At 51.1% G+C, this 16,542-nt stretch overlaps 1 protein-coding gene across 2 annotated transcripts in view; it reads right to left on the bottom strand.

The window, feature by feature from the left end:
- LOC136633184 (nucleoside diphosphate-linked moiety X motif 17-like) overlaps window positions 1–16,542 on the bottom strand; it is a 36,441-nt gene that overhangs the window by 18,904 nt on the left and 995 nt on the right. The window lies entirely within an intron of this gene.

Below are 16,542 nucleotides of genomic sequence, written 5' to 3'. Positions count from 1 at the left end.
AACATATGCGACCGAAATACACGCCAAAGCATATTCGATGGCCGAAAAGATAGTTTGCAAAGTAGGAACAAACGATAATACGCTTTCTAGCTCTGGTCATGATCGCCGAAAAACGTTCTTTCCGGCGATTAAACGCTGCGCACGTGCGAATGTAAATACGCCTACGTTCGTGTGACCCCGCCCTTAGTCTGCAAGTGAGCCACAAAGACACAGATTGGTCTGTGAGGGAGAGAATGGAGGAAACAGAGCGATTCCCTACTGCTTGGCCTGGGATTATTCTACCCAGGATGTACCACTAAGTACTGAGTAAGAAAGGGATCGTTGCTTGACGAATGAAGGCATAGAAAGCGTGAGTGGGTCCCGGTAGAGGGGAACTGAGAGAAAGAGAGTCGCTGGCAGCAGGATCTCACAGATAACAAGGACTGTGTATTGTCTGGATTTCCCCGAGAGTCCTCCCTGTCACACCACCTTCTCCTGTTGTACCTGTGCCAATCTACTGTTGTAGTGTGGATGTTATTAACAAGTTGCATTAACCCCTTAGTGACGGCCCCTTGCCTTTTTACGTCCTCACTAAGTGGGCTTTAATCCTAAAGGACGTAGAAACATGCATCCTCTTAGGATTAGTGTCCACTTGGCTGAGGACGTGACAGCTCCATGCTGTCGGTGCCTGCAGGTAGCCGACAGCATGGAGCTGTCATCCTGGGCAGTCCTCCCCGGCATTGCAATCGGCGCTATCCAATGGATAGCGCCGATCGCAATAAAGTAAATAAAAAAGTGAAAAAAGTTAGCTATTCAGCTGCCCTGCTGGATTCCATCAGGGCAGCTGAAATTACTTAACTGGCTTGTCGGAGGTGTCCCGCGGTGAATGGGTCCTCCGGGACCCGGCGCCGCTCTTCTGCACATGCGCACCAGACGTATGACGCAAAAGGCCGGGAGCCCTGGCAAATTCAAAATCTCCTGGCTCCCGCCTCCTGAAGGTAGCCGGGAACCAGGAGATGTCCCCGGGGACTGTGGTGAGCTGTCCCTGGGCCCGCGATCACCGCGAAAAAGTAAAAAAGTGTGCCAGTTTCACCTCCCCTCATGGATCCGATCAGATCAGAGCAGAGAGATTTCACCAGGGACATGATCACTGTTATCCAATGGATAACAGTGATCATTTCAAGTAAAAAAAAATTCAAAAAGTTAAAAAAAAAAAGTTTGAGCGGTTCCTGATCACGTGTTCGCCGTTATCCAATGGATAATGGCGATCACGTAAAAGTAAAAAAAAGGTGAAGCTTCATCTCCCCACGCTGTTGCGATCAGTGAGAGGAGATGAAACTTTTTACCGGAGGCCTCCGTATTTGCACCCCGACACGATCCTCCTCTGTGAACTTTCCCAGATTCTGCACATGCGACCACCGGCAAAACACCGGACACATGCGCAGGAGTCGGGGAGCCCAGGAAAGTTAAAATCTCCTTGCTCCCAGAGACCATCGGTCGCCGAGAGCCTGGAGCAGTGACCTTGTTGAGCGGTCCCCAGTCACGTGATAAAAAGGTAGCGATCTACCTTAGGCCGGTCTCACATGACCGGATAGGAATTATGGATTCCGCATGCATCTGATCCGCGGTAATACGCAGATCAATCGCATTGGATTACTCACATTAGCGGGTCGGAATTGCGTAATCCACTTGCAGAAAAGAGAACGCAACAGGCTCTATTTTACTGCGGATATCCGCAACATAGAGCCCATTGTGCTCCGTGGTCGTGGATATACCCGCTGCCCATACGCTGCTACATTGTGTACGGGCTGCAGGTACCCGCATCATCGCTAAGCGATGGTGCGGGAAATACAAACAAAGGTGTACTGTGCATGACCGCCCGTGTAAGTACGCAGTTATGCGCAGTACATTACGCGGCCGTACGCAGGGTCACAGCCGGGCTCACAGATGGGATCCGCTGCGGGCCTCCACAAGCAGATTCCACCTACGGCTGTGTGAGCCCGGCGTTATTCAGACCACTACCTGTAATAAGTAATTTACAAGAAGCCCCAGGAATGTTCGCCTTCCTGCAGTTCCAGGAGCAGCTTGTTGAGCGCCTTCTCTGTGAGACCGCCACACCTCTTCAAGCTTACGAAGACTCACGGAGCACCACTTTTTACACCCCATACCCACCACTGAGGTCACGAAATACCCCCCAAAAAGAGGAGGGGGGATACCCGGTTTTATTGCCCCATGTACCCATTCCAACCAGCCTCCATAATTACCCCTGTCTTCGAAAATACTACACAGTTCACATTATTATATTTATCTAAGATTTGGGGAACGCCGAAAAGGGCGCGGATGGGGGGGGGATTTTTTTAAGGTGTCAATTTTTATACTGTACAAGTGGGCAATGGGTCCTGGAATTTATTCAGTTGTGCCCTGCAATCCAACGGGTGTTCCCTGCATTACAGGCCTTGCCATGTGTCCTATAAGTAGATTAGGGTCACAACGGGAATGTTTTTGAACATGGGACAAATGGGGGTATCCATTTTGGGGTGAACGTCTTCATTCCTATGTACACTGTACAAAAAAAAACATTTTTAAATTGACAAAATTGCCAAAAAATGAAAAATCTTAATTTTTTCCTTCTGCTTTGCTTAGATTCATTCAAATACTGTGGGGTCAAAATACTCAGTACACCCCTAGATGAATTCGTTAAGGGGTCTAGTTTTCAAAATGGGGTCATTTGTGGGGATTCTTTATCGCTTTGGACGCTCAATGGCTCTACAAGTGGGCAATGGGGCCTGGAATTTATTCCGTTGTACCCTGAAATCCAACGGGTGCTCCATCCATTATAGGCCTAGCCATTTGTCCTTTAAGTAGATTATGGCCACAAGGGGTATGGCTCTGAACACGGGACAAACAGGGGTATCCATTTTGGGGTGAAAGTCTTCATTCGTTTGTGTGCTGTACAAAAAAAACCTGTTTTTTAATTGATACAACTGTCAAAAAAAATGAAAATTGTAATTTTTTCCTACTGCTTTGCTTAGATTAATTCAAAAATTGTAGGGTACAAATACACAGTACACCCCTAGATAAATTCGTTAGGGGGTCTAGTTTTCAAAATGGGATCATTTGTTGGGGTTCTCTGTCGTTTTGGCCGCTCAACGGCTCTACAATTGGGCAATGGGGCCTAAATCACCTTCATGCTAAATTTCTGTTGTGAAAGCCACCGACTACTCCTTTCATTTTGGGCCCCGTTGTGCATCCAGACATAAGATTAGGGCCACAATTGGTATGTTTCTGAACACAGGACAAACAGGGGTATCCATTTTAGGGTGCAAGTCTTCATTCATATATGTGCTGTACAAAATGCTGTTTTTAAAATGACAGAATTACCAAAAAAACAAAAATCACAATTTTTTCTTTTCGCTTTGCTTGAATTTATTCAAAAACTGTGACATCAAAATGGACAGTACACCCCTAGATAAATTCATTAAGGGGTCTAGTTTTCAAAATTGGGTCATTTATGTTCTGAAAGACACTGACTACTCCTTTCATTTTGGGCCCCGTTGTACATCCAGACATAAGATTAGGGCCACAATGGGTATGTTTCTGAACAGGGGAGAAACAGGGGTATCCATTTTGGGGTGTAAATCCTCATTTTTATGTGGATTATAGGAAAAAAATATGTCTTTAAAATGACATATTTGCAAAAATATGAAATTTTATTTTTTCTCCTCTAAATTGAATTAATTTGTGAAAAAAAACTGTGTGGTGAAAATACTCATGACACCCCTCAGTGGATACATTAAGGGGTGTAGTTTTTAAAATGGGGTCATTTGTGGGGGTATCTATCATTCTGACACCTATAAGCCTTTGTAAACTTGGCTTGCTGTAAGAAAACAAAGTGTTCCTCAAAATGCTGAAAAGTAATTAGAGATGAGCGAGCATACTCGTCCGAGCTTGATGCTCGTTCGAGTACTAGCGTGTTCGAGATGCTCGTTACTCGAGGCGAGCACCACGCGATGTTCGGGTTACTTTCAGTTTCATCTCTGAGACATTTGCGCGCTTTTCTGGCCAATAGAAAGACATGGAAGGCATTACAACTTCCCCCTGTGACGTTCCAGCCCTATCCCACCCCCCTGCAGTGAGTGGCTGGGGAGATCAGGTGACACCCGAGTATTAAAATCTGCCCCGCCCGCGGCTCGCCACAGATGCATGCTGACATAGATCAGGGACAGTGCTGCTGATGCTGCTGCTGCTATAGGGAGAGCGTTAGGTGTTATTTTAGTCTTCAAGAACCCCAATGGTCCTTCTTAGGGCCACATCTGACCGTGTGTAGTACTGTTGAGGCTGCTTTTAGCAGTGTTGCACAATTTATTTATTTTTGTATATCGGGCGTGCAGACCATAGCGTCCTCAGTCTGCAGTCATTTTACAGAGTATAGGGGCAGTACTGGTGAGGCAGGGACAGTGGGAAAGGTGAAAGAGATATACTGTCTATATAGGCAGTGGGCTTTTTCAAAAAAATTGGGGAAAAATATTATATTTGGGCTGCCTGTGACCGTCTTCAGTGTACTGCGTGTCTGCTGGGGGTAGTAGTCCTAATTAATACGCAGCTAAGCGTTACAGCAGGCTTGCACAAAATTGTTTCCTGGCTCTGCTGTCTCCGTTACATCACCGCCGTCATAACGCCAGAGGGAAACAGTATACGCTGCATACAGTATCTGTCTCGTCTTTCAGCTCGCCATTTAAACAAATTGAAGCAAAATACTTAAGGCCTACCACTGCCCTTTGGCCACTTGACTGCTTCTGCGCTGTGAATTCCACTAGCTCAGTCATACGCACCTAGGTCTCACTGCAGGCGTGCGCAAAATTGTTTCCTGGCTCTGCTGTGCGTTCCGTAAGCGAAGTCAGCCTCCAACCACAGGCCAATAAGCGGCACATTTAATTACAGCGTTCTGTTTCTGCTCTACTCGTAATACACCATGCTGAGGGGTAGGGGTAGGCCTAGAGGACGTGGACGTGGGTGAGGACGCGGAGGCCCAAGTCAGGGTGTGGGCACAGGCCGAGCTCCTGATCCAGGTGTATCGCAGCCGACTGCTGCGGGATTTGGAGAGAGGCAAGTTTCAGGAGTCCCCAGATTCATCTCACAATTAATGGGTCCACGCGGTAGACCTTTATTAGAAAATGAGCAGTGTGAGCAGGTCCTGTCGTGGATGGCAGAAAGTGCATCCAGCAATCTATCGACCACCCAGTCTTCTACGCCGTCCACAGCTGCAACTCTGAATCCTCTGGCTGCTGCTCCTCCTTCCTGCCAGCCTCCTCACTCCATGAAAATGACACATTCTGAGGAGCAGGCAGACTCCCAGGAACTGTTCTCGGGCCCCTGCCCAGATTTGGCAGCAATGGTTCCTCTCCCACCAGAGGAGTTTATCGTGACCGATGCCCAACCTTTGGAAAGTTCCCGGGGTCCGGGGGATGAGGCTGGGGACTTCCGGCAACTGTCTCAAGAGCTTTCAGTGGGTGAGGAGGACGATGACGATGAGACACAGTTGTCTATCAGTGAGGTAGTAGTAAGGGCAGTAAGTCCGAGGGAGGAGCGCACAGAGGATTCGGAGGAAGAGCAGCTGGACGATGAGGTGACTGACCCCACCTGGTTTGCTAAGCCTACTGAGGACAGGTCTTCAGAGAGGGAGGCAAGTGCAGCAGCAGGGCAGGTTGGAAGAGGCAGTGTGGTGGCCAGGGGTAGAGGCAGGGCCAGACCAAATAATCCACCAACTGTTTCCCAAAGCGCCCCCTCGCGCCATGCCACCCTGTAGAGGCCGAGGTGCTCAAAGGTGTGGCAGTTTTTCACTGAGAGTGCAGACGACCGACGAACTGTGGTGTGCAAGGCTTGTCGTGCCAAGATCAGCCGGGGAGCCACCACCACCAGCCTCACCACCACCAGCATGCGCATGCATATGATGGCCAAGCACCCCACAAGGTGGGACGAAGGCTGGTCACCGCCTCCGGTTTGCACCACTGACTCTCCCCCTGTGCCCCAACCTGCCACTGAGATCCAACCCCCCTCTCAGGACACAGGCACGACCGTCTCCTGGCCTGCACCCACACCCTCACCTCCGCTGTCCTCGGCTCCATCCAGCAATGTCTCTCAGCGCAGCGTCCAGCCATCGATAGCGCGACTGTTTAAGCGCAAGGGCAAGTACGCCGCCACGCACCCGCACGCTCAAGCGTTAAACGTGCACATAGCCAAATTGATCAGCCTGGAGATGCTGCCGTATAGGCTTGTGGAAACGGAGGCTTTCAAAAACATGATGGCGGCGGCGGCCCCGCGCTACTCGGTTCCCAGTCGCCACTACTTTTCCCGATGTGCCGTCCCAGCCCTGCACGACCACGTCTCCCGCAAAATTGTACGCGCCCTCACCAACGCGGTTACTGCAAAGATCCACTTAACAACGGACACGTGGACAAGCACAGGCGGGCAGGGCCACTATATCTCCCCGACGGCGCATTGGGTGAATTTAGTGGAGGCTGGGACCGAGTCAGAGCCTGGGACCGCTCACGTCCTACCCACCCATGCCGGCTCAGCGCACATTTCCGCAAGTCCAAGACGGACGCTGCCACCCTGCAGACCCTGCAACATCGGTTTAATCTGCCAGTGCACCGACTGCTGTGCGACGTGCCCACACGGTGGAACTCTACGCTCCACATGTTGGCCAGGCTCTATGAGCAGCGTAGAGCTATAGTGGAATACCAACTCCAACATGGGCGGCGTAGTGGGAGTCAGCCTCCTCAATTCTTTACAGAAGAGTGGGCCTGGTTGGCAGACATCTGCCAGGTCCTTGGAAACTTTGAGGAGTCTACCCAGATGGTGAGCGGTGATGCTGCAATCATTAGCGTCACCATTCCTCTGCTATGCCTCTTCAGAAGTTCCCTGCAAAGCATAAAGGCAGACGCTTTGCGCTCGGAAACGGAGGCGGGGGAAGACAGTATGTCGCTGGATAGTCAGAGCATCCTCATGTCTATATCTCAGCGAGTTGAGGAGGAGGAGGAGGAGGGGGAGGAGCATGAGGAGCAGGGGGAAGAGACAGCTTGGCCCACTGCTGAGGGTACCCATGCTGCTTGCCTGTCATCCTTTCAGCGTGTATGGCCTGAGGAGGAGGAGGATCCTGAAAGTGATCTTCCTAGTGAGGACAGCCATGTGTTGCGTACAGGTACCCTGGCACACATGGCTGATTTCATGTTAGGATGCCTTTCTCATGACCCTCGCGTTACACGCATTCTGGCCACTACGGATTACTGGGTGTACACACTGCTCGACCCATGGTATAAGGAGAACCTTTCCACTCTCATACCCGAAGAGGAAAGGTTTTCGAGAGTGATGTTATACCACCGGACCCTGGCGGACAAACTGATGGTAAAATTCCCATCCGACAGCGCTAGTGGCAGAAGGTGCAGTTCCGAGGGCCAGGTAGCAGGGGAGGCGCGGAGATCAGGCAGCATGTACAGCACAGGCAGGGGAACAATCTCCAAGGCGTTTGACAGCTTTATGGCCCCCTAGCAAAACTGTGTCACCGCTCCCCAGTCAAGGCTGAGTCGGCGGGAGCACTGTAAAAGGATGGTAAGGGAGTACGTAGCCGATCGCACGACCATCCTCCGTGACGCCTCTGCCCCCTACAACTACTGGGTGTTGAAGCTGGACACGTGGCCTGAACTCGCGCTGTATGCCCTGGAGGTGCTTGCTTGTCCTGCGGCTAGCATCTTGTCAGAGAGTGTGTTTAGTGTAGCTGGGGGAATCATCACGGATAAGTGTACCCACCTGTCAACCGACAGTGCCGACAGGCTTACACTCATCAAGATGAACAAAGCCTGGATTTCCCCAGACTTCTCTTCTCCACCAGCGGACAGCAGCGGTACCTAAACAATACGTAGGCTGCCCCCGCGGATGGAAGCATCGTTCTCTATCACCATCAAAAATGGGGACCTTTTAGCTTCATCAATCTGTGTATTATATTCATCCTCCTCCTCCTGCTCTTCCTCCTGAAACCTCACATAATCACGCCGAACGGGCAATTTTTCTTAGGCCCACAAGGCTCAGTCATATTACTTTTGTAAACAATGTTTATACGTTTCAATTCTCATTAAAGCGTTGAAACTTGCACCTGAACCAATTTTTATTTTAACTGGGCTGCCTCCAGGCCTAGTTACAAATTAAGCCACATTAACCAAAGCGATTAATGAGTTTCACCTGCCCTCTTGGCTGGGCATGGGCAATTTTTCTGAGGTACATTAGTACTGTTGGTACAACAATTTTTGGGGGCCCTCGCCTACAGTGTAATCCTAGTAATTTTTATGAGCTTCACCTGCACTCATGCTACAGCAAGGTGTGTGGGGTTGGCCTACACTTTTGCTACATAAATGTAACTGGGGCCTTGTCTATACTGCAACTACTGAAATGTGCAAGAGACTGTTATCTCCCTAAACTGCTTCAACGGGAATGTTACTGTGGCCTGTCTTGACTGTTACTACTACTGAAATGGAACTAAGACTGTGCTCCCCCTATACTGCTGCTAGTGATATGTTACTGGGGCCTGTCCAGACTGCTACTACTACTGAAATGGAACTAAGACTGCGCTCCCCCTATACTGCTGCTTCAGAATTGTTACCAGGGCCTGTCTTGAGTGCTACTATTACTGAAATGGAACTAAGACTGTGCTCCCCCTATACTGCTGCTTCGGAATTGTTACCGGGGCCTGTCTGGACTGCTACTACTACTGAAATGGAACTAATACTGTGCTCCCCCTATAATGCTGCTAGTGATGTGTTACTGGGGCCTGTCCCTAATGCTACCGCTGAAATGTTACTAATTCGGGGCTCTACCTATACCGCTGCTAATGCTATGTCACTGGGGTGTGGAAACGGAGGCTTCCCAAAGACATGATGGTGGCGAGGCCATTTCCCACCAACGGGGTTACTGTTAAGGTGCATATAACCACGGACACATGGAGAGGACACGTAGTGCCTCAAAAACATCCCCCTCCTCCTCCAACAATGAAAACATTCTTGGCAAATACCTTTGCATAGGTCCGTCTGGTGGCAGTCCAAGAATTTCACCTTTACCGACACAACAGGAGAGCCCCCCCACCATCCCCGCGCCACGGCCCACTTAATCCTGGCCACATTCCGAAAACCAACTAAATAAAACCGCGCTACTAGGTCCGCAGTCGCCACCACATTCCCACCAACACGGTTACTGTTAAGGTACATATTACCACTCTGACTGGGGCATGCACTGTGGGCCGAAGCACACCTGTATTGTATGTGACGTTAGCTCTACTGAGCAGGGCAATGCAATGGGATACATTTATGTACCGCCGAAGCCCACCTGCATTTAATCTGACGTTAGCTTTGCTGTCCAGGGCACTGCAATGGGATATATTTATGTACCGCCGGTGGCTTCCTGGGACCCACCCATGCTGTCGGTCCACACAGACTTCACAATAGGGAGTTGTACCTGCCTGTGTCTACTTATAAAAAACCCCAGTCTGACTGGGGCATGCAGTGTGGGCCGAAGCCCACTTGCATTAAACCTGACGTTAGCTCAGCTGTGCTGGGCACTGCAATGGGATTTATTTATGTACCGCCGGTGGGTTCCAGGGAGCCACCCATGCCGTGGGTCCACAGGGACTTCACATTAGGGATTTGTACCTGCCTGTGTCTATGAATTAAAAACCCCGGTCAGACTGGGGCATGCAGTGTGGGCCGAAGCCCACCTGCATTTAATCTGACGTTACCTCAGCTGTGATGGGCAATGCAATGGGATATATTTATGTACCGCCGGTGTTCCTGGAACCCACCCATGCTGTCGGTCCACACGGAGTTGTAACTGCATGCGTCTACTTATAAAGAACCCCAGTTTGACTGGGGCATGCAGTGTGGGCCGAAGCCCACCTGCATTAAACCTGATGTTACCTCAGCTGTGATGGGCAATGCAATGGGATATATTTATGTACCGCCGGTGGGTTCCAGGGAGCCACCCATGCTGTCGGTCCACACGGAGTTGTAACTGCATGTGTCTACTTATAAAGAACCCCAGTCTGACTGGGGCATGCAGTGTGGGCCGAAGCCCACCTGCATTAAACCTGACGTTACCTCAGCTGTGATGGGCAATGCAATGGGATATATTTATGTACCGCCGGTGGGTTCCAGGGAGCCACCCATGCCGTGGGTCCACAGGGACTTCACATTAGTGAGTTGTACCTGCCTGTGTCTATGTATTAAAAACCCCGGTCAGACTGGGGCATGCAGTGTGGGCCGAAGCCCACCTGCATTAAACGTGACGTTACCTCAGCTGTGATGGGCAATGCAATGGGATATATTTATGTACCGCCGGTGGGTTCCAGGGAGCCACCCATGCTGTGGGTGCACACGGAATTTCCAGTGCGGAGTTGTACCTGCCTGTGACTATTTATAAAAAACCCCGGTCTGACTGGGGCATGCAGACACCTTGACAGAATGAATAGTGTGTGGCACATGGGTTCCCCATTGCTATGCCCACGTGTGCAGCTCCTGATGGTGGTGGCACAGGATTGGATTTCTCATTGCTTCTGTACAGCATTGTGGGCTATCGCCCCGCCACTTTTAAAGAGGGTCGCTGCCTAGCCGTGCCAACCCTCTGCAGTGTGTGCCTGCGGTTCCTCCTCATGGCAGATGCACTTATAAATAGACATGAGGGTGGTGTGGCTATGAGGCCAGCATGTGGCATAAGTGCAGCTGAAGGCTGCGCAGGGACACTTTGGTGTGCGCTGTGGACACTGGATCGTGCGGGGGGGTTGGGCAGCATGTTACCCAGGAGAAGTGGCAGCGGAGTGTCATGCAGGCAGTGATTGTGCTTTGTTGTAGCTAGTGTGGTGCTTAGCTAAGGTATGCATTGCTAATGAGGGCTTTTCAGAAGTAAAAGTTGTTGGGGGGGGGGCCCACTCTTGCCGCTATTGTGGCTTAATAGTGGGACCTGGGAACTTGAGATGCAGCCCGACATGTAGCCCCTCGCCTGCCCTATCCGTTGCTGTGTCGTTCCCATCACTTTCTTGAATTGCCCAGATTTTCACCAATGAAAACCTTAGCGAGCATCGGCGATATACAAAAATGCTCGGGTCACCCATTGACTTCAGTGGGGTTTGTTACTCGAAACGAACCCTCGAGCATCGCGAAAAGTTCGTCTCGAGTAACGAGCACCCGAGCATTCTGGTGCTCGCTCGTCTCTAATAAAGAACTGTTAGCCATATTAGTTGCCTTCTCCTAATAGGGACATCCTTTGGAAGGTGCCAATCATCTTGTAATAGCCTTACTGACCACAAAAATCTAGAGGCAGGGCCGGACCGAATAATCCACCAACTGTTTCCCAAAGCGCCCCCTCGCGCCATGCCACCCTGCAGAGGTCAAGGTGCTCTACGGTGTGGCAGTTTTTCACAGAGACGCCTGACGACCGACGAACAGTGGTGTGCAACCTTTGTCGCGCCAAGATCAGCTGGGGAGCCACCACCACCAGCATGCGCAGGCATATGATGGCCAAGCACCCCACAAGGTGGGACGAAGGCCGTTCACCACCTCCGGTTTGCACCACTGCCTCTCCCCCTGTGCCCCAACCTGCCACTGAGATCCAACCCCCCTCTGAGGACACAGGCACTACCGTCTCCTGGCCTGCACCCACACCCTCACCTCCGCTGTCCTCGGCCCCATCCAGCAATGTCTCTCAGCGCAGCGTCCAGACGTCGCTAGCGCCACTGTTTGAGCGCAAGCGCAAGTACGCCGCCACGCACCCGCACGCTCAAGCGTTAAACGTGCACATTGCCAAATTGATCAGCCTGGAGATCCTGCCGTATAGGCTTGTGGAAACGGAGGCTTTCAAAAGCATGATGGCGGCGGCGGCCCCGCGCTACTCGGTTCCCAGTTCCCACTACTTTTCCGGATGTGCCGTCCCAGCCCTGCACGACCACGTCTCCCGCAACATTGTACGCGCCCTCACCAACGCGGTTACTGCCAAGGTCCACTTAACAACAGACACGTGGACAAGTACAGGCGGGCAGGGCCACTATATCTCCCTGACGGCACATTGGGTGAATTTAGTGGAGGCTGGGACAGAGTCTGAGCCTGGGACCACTCACGTCCTACCCACCCCCCGAATTGCGTGCCCCAGCTCGGTGGTGGTATCTGCGGCGGTGTATGCTTCCTCCACTAAACCACCCTCCTCCTCCTCCTCCTACGCAACCTCTGTCTCGCAATCAAGATGTGTCAGCAGCAGCACGTCGCCAGCAGTCGGTGTCGCGCGGCACGGCAGCACAGCGATGGGCAAGCGTCAGCAGGCCGTGCTGAAACTACTCAGCTTAGGAGAGAAGAGGCACACGGCCCACGAACTGATGCAGGGTCTGACAGAGCAGACCGACCGCTGGCTTGCGCCGCTGAGCCTCCAACCGGGCATGGTCGTGTGTGACACCGGCCGTAATCTGGTGGAGACTCTGCAGCTCGGCAGCCTCACGCACGTGCCATGCCTGGCCCACGTCTTTAATTTGGTGGTTCAGCGCTTTCTGAAAAGCTACCCACACTTGTCATACCTGCTCGGAAAGGTGCGCCGGGTCAGCGCACATTTCCGCAACTCCAAGATGGACGCTGCCACCCTGCGGACCCTGCAACATCAGTTTCATCTGCCAGTGCACCGATTGCTGTGCGACGTGCCCACACAGTGGAACTCTACACTCCACATGTTGGCCAGGCTCTATGAGCAGCGTAGAGCTATTGCGGAATACCAACTCCAACATGGGCGGCGCAGTGGGAGTCAGCCTCCTCAATTCTTTACAGAAGAGTGGGCCTGGTTGGCAGACATCTGCCAGGTCCTTGGAAACTTTGAGGAGTCTACCCAGATGCTGAGCGGGGATGCTGCAATCATTAGCGTCACCATTCCTCTGCTATGCCTCTTGAGAAGTTCCCTGCAAAGCATAAAGGCAGACGCTTTGCACTCGGAAACGGAGGCGGGGGAAGACAGTATGTCGCTGGATAGTCAGAGCACCCTCATGTCTATATCTCAGCGCGTTGAGGAGGAGAGGGAGGAGCATGAGGAGGAGGGGGAAGAGACAGCTTGGCCCACTGCTGAGGGTACACATGCTGCTTGCCTGTCATCCTTTCAGCGTGTATGGCCAGAGGAGGAGGAGGAGGATCATGAAAGTGATCTTCCTAGTGAGGACAGCCATGTGTTGCGTACAGCTACCCTGGCACACATGGCTGACTTCATGTTAGGATGCCTTTCTCGTGACCCTCGCGTTACACGCATTCTGGCCACTACGGATTACTGGGTGTACACACTGCTCGACCCACGGTATAAGGAGAACCTTTCCACTCTCATTCCCGAAGAGGAAAGGGGTTCGAGAATGATGCTATACCACAGGGCGCTGGTGGACAAACTGATGGTAAACTTCCCATCCGACAGCGCTAATGGCCGAAGGCGCAGTTCCGAGGGCCAGGTAGCAGGGGAGGCGCAGAGATCAGGCAGCATGTACAGCGCAGGCAGGGGACCATTATCCAGGGCCTTTGCCAGCTTTCTGGCTCCCCAGCAAGACTGTGTCACCGTTCCCAGTCACGGCTGAGTCGGCGGGAGCACTGTAAAAGGATGGTGAGGGAGTACGTAGCCGATCGCACAACCGTCCTCGGTGACGCCTCTGCCCCCTACAACTACTGGGTGTCGAAGCTAGACACGTGGCCTGAACTCGCGCTGTATGCCCTGGAGGTTCTTGCTTGTCCTGCGGCTAGCGTCTTGTCAGAGAGTGTGTTTAGTGTTCCTGGGGGAATCATCACGGATAAGTGTACCCACCTGTCAACCGACAGTGCCGACAGGCTTACACTCATCAAGATGAACAGAGCCTGGATTTCCCCAGACTTCTCTTCTTCACCAGCGGACAGCAGCGATACCTAAGCAATACGTAGGCTGCACCCGCGGATGGAAGCATCGTTCTCTATCACCATCAAAAACGGGGACCTTTTTGCTTCATCAATCTGTGTATAATATTCCTCCTCCTCCTCCTGCTCCTCCTCCTGAAACCTCACGTAATCACGCCGAACGGGCAATTTTTCTTAGGCCCACAAGGCTCAGTCATATAATTTTTGTAAACAATGTTTATACGTTTCAATGCTCATTAAAGCGTTGAAACTTTAACCTGAACCAATTTTTATTTTAACTGGGCTGCCTCCAGGCCTAGTTACCAATTAAGCCACATTAACCAAAGCGATTAGTGGGTTTCACCTGCACTCTTGGTTGGGCATGGGCAATTTTTCTGAGGTACATTAGTACTGTTGGTACACCAATTTTTTGGGGCCCTCGCCTACAGTGTAATCAAATGAATTTTTTGCCCACCTGCATTAAAGCTGACGTTACATCAGCTGTGCTGGGCACTGCAATGGGATATATTTATCTACCGCCGGTGGGTTCCAGGGAGCCACCCATGCTGTGGGTCCACAGGGAGTTGTAACTGCATGTGTCCACTTCTAAAGAACCCCAGTCTGACTGGGGCATGCAGTGTGGGCCGAAGCCCACCTGCATTAAGCACGACATTACCTCAGCTGTGATGGGCAATGCAATGGGATATATTTATGTAGCGCCGGTGGGTTCCAGGGAGCCACCCATGCTGTGGGTGCACACGGAATTCCCATTGCGGAGTTGTACCTGCCTGTGACTATTTATAAAAAACCGCGGTCTGACTGGGGCATGCAGACACCTTGACAGAATGAATAGTGTGTGGCACATAGGTTCCCCATTGCTATGCCCACGTGTGCAGCTCCTGATGGCGGTGGCACAGGATTATATTTCTCATTGCTTCTGTACAGCATTGTGGGCTATCGCCCCGCCCCTTTTAAAGAGGGTCGCTGCCTAGCCGTGCCAACCCTCTGCAGTGTGTGCCTGCGGTTCCCCCTCATGGCAGACGCACTTATAAATAGACATGAGTGTGGCGTGGCATGAGGGCAGCTGAAGGCTGCGCAGGGACAATTTGGTGTGCGCTGTGGACACTGGGTCGTGCAGGGGGGGGGGGGGGTTGGGCAGCATGTAACCCAGGAGAAGTGGCAGCGGAGTGTCATGCAGGCAGTGATTGTGCTTTGTTGGAGGTAGTGTGGTGCTTAGCTAAGGTATGCATTGCTAATGAGGGCTTTTCAGAAGTAAAAATTGTTGGGAGGGGGGGCTCACTCTTGCCGCTATTGTGGCTTAATAGTGGGACCTGGGAACTTGAGATGCAGCCCAACATGTAGCCCCTCGCCTGCCCTATCCGTTGCTGTGTCGTTCCCATCACTTTCTTGAATTGCCCAGATTTTCACAAATGAAAACCTTAGCGAGCATCGGCGATATACAAAAATGCTCGGGTCGCCCATTGACTTCAATGGGGTTCGTTACTCGAAACGAACCCTCGAGCATCGCGATAATTTCGTCCCAAATAACGAGCACCCGAGCATTTTGGTGCTCGCTCATCTCTAATTATTACCTAAAAGATTACAGATCACATATTACCATCACCAAAGTTTCCCTCACTTCTAGGGGTTCAACAGATGACATCCTCATCTGGTATTGAAGAGTCCCTACTACCCAGAGCTTCTCATCCTTCCATCAAAGATTCCAAGAGCTTCTCCTCCTAGACTCCAAAAGCTACTGTCCTTTATACTAGTATAACTTGCTGAGTCATAGGCCATATTCTCCAAGCTTTGCAAACCAAGATGTTATCAATCTGAGACCCCCCACCATCTGAAGTAGCCAGTTTCATTGATCAAAGGTTCAGAATCAACAACTCAATTCCCTAGACAATGATGATGGTATCACAGGATTAACAAGACTCAACAGATTCCTGGCCATACAATGTATATGGACAGAGCTCAAAAAAACCTATACAAATGGAATTGTAGTAAAAGCAGGTAGCATTGTTCTGCATAAGTAAGACCAATATACATATGTTAGACCTCTATCTTATACAAAGAACTAACAAGTCGCATACACATTTCACAGTTACATCAAAGCTTCCTACACCAAACAGGTTTGAAGTCCACATGAATGTTCATAGCTATTCGTATGTAAAATACAGAATGGAGAATAAAGGAAAATACAAAATGGAGGATGAAGGACAAAATGGAGGGCTACAAATAGCCAATTATATTTGCACCACAGTGTGCTGCTGAGACATGTTGTACTACTGTGCTTCCAGCAGCACAGCACTCTCAGGGTTAATGATTGAGCTGGCTGGGTGTGGTTCTTCCTGCTAGCCAATCCCCTCGGTCTGTGCTCACATATAAACCCAGCTCCTGGTCAGCCTGAAGCTGGTTTTGTACTGTTTGGATATATCTGTGACATGTGTCCTGTTCTCTGTAAGCTTGCTGTGTGACCTGCTATCTGTGTTTTGTTGCAGCTTGCTGTGTGATCTGTGCCTTGCTGTTCATGTCCGCTTGTACTTTTATTTTGTGTCAGTTTGGTTTGCTGAGTTTGTTTGCTATGTCTGCGCTAGGTTGGCCCCTAGGGCCCTCTAGTAGATGTGTCTTGCTAGTGTAGGGACTG

This window comes from Eleutherodactylus coqui, chromosome 6, assembly GCF_035609145.1.
Source record: "Eleutherodactylus coqui strain aEleCoq1 chromosome 6, aEleCoq1.hap1, whole genome shotgun sequence".
In the NCBI taxonomy this organism is placed as follows: domain Eukaryota; kingdom Metazoa; phylum Chordata; class Amphibia; order Anura; family Eleutherodactylidae; genus Eleutherodactylus; species Eleutherodactylus coqui.
The sequence above is the reverse complement of the archived record's forward strand: the minus strand, read 5'-3'. Positions and strand labels throughout refer to the sequence as shown.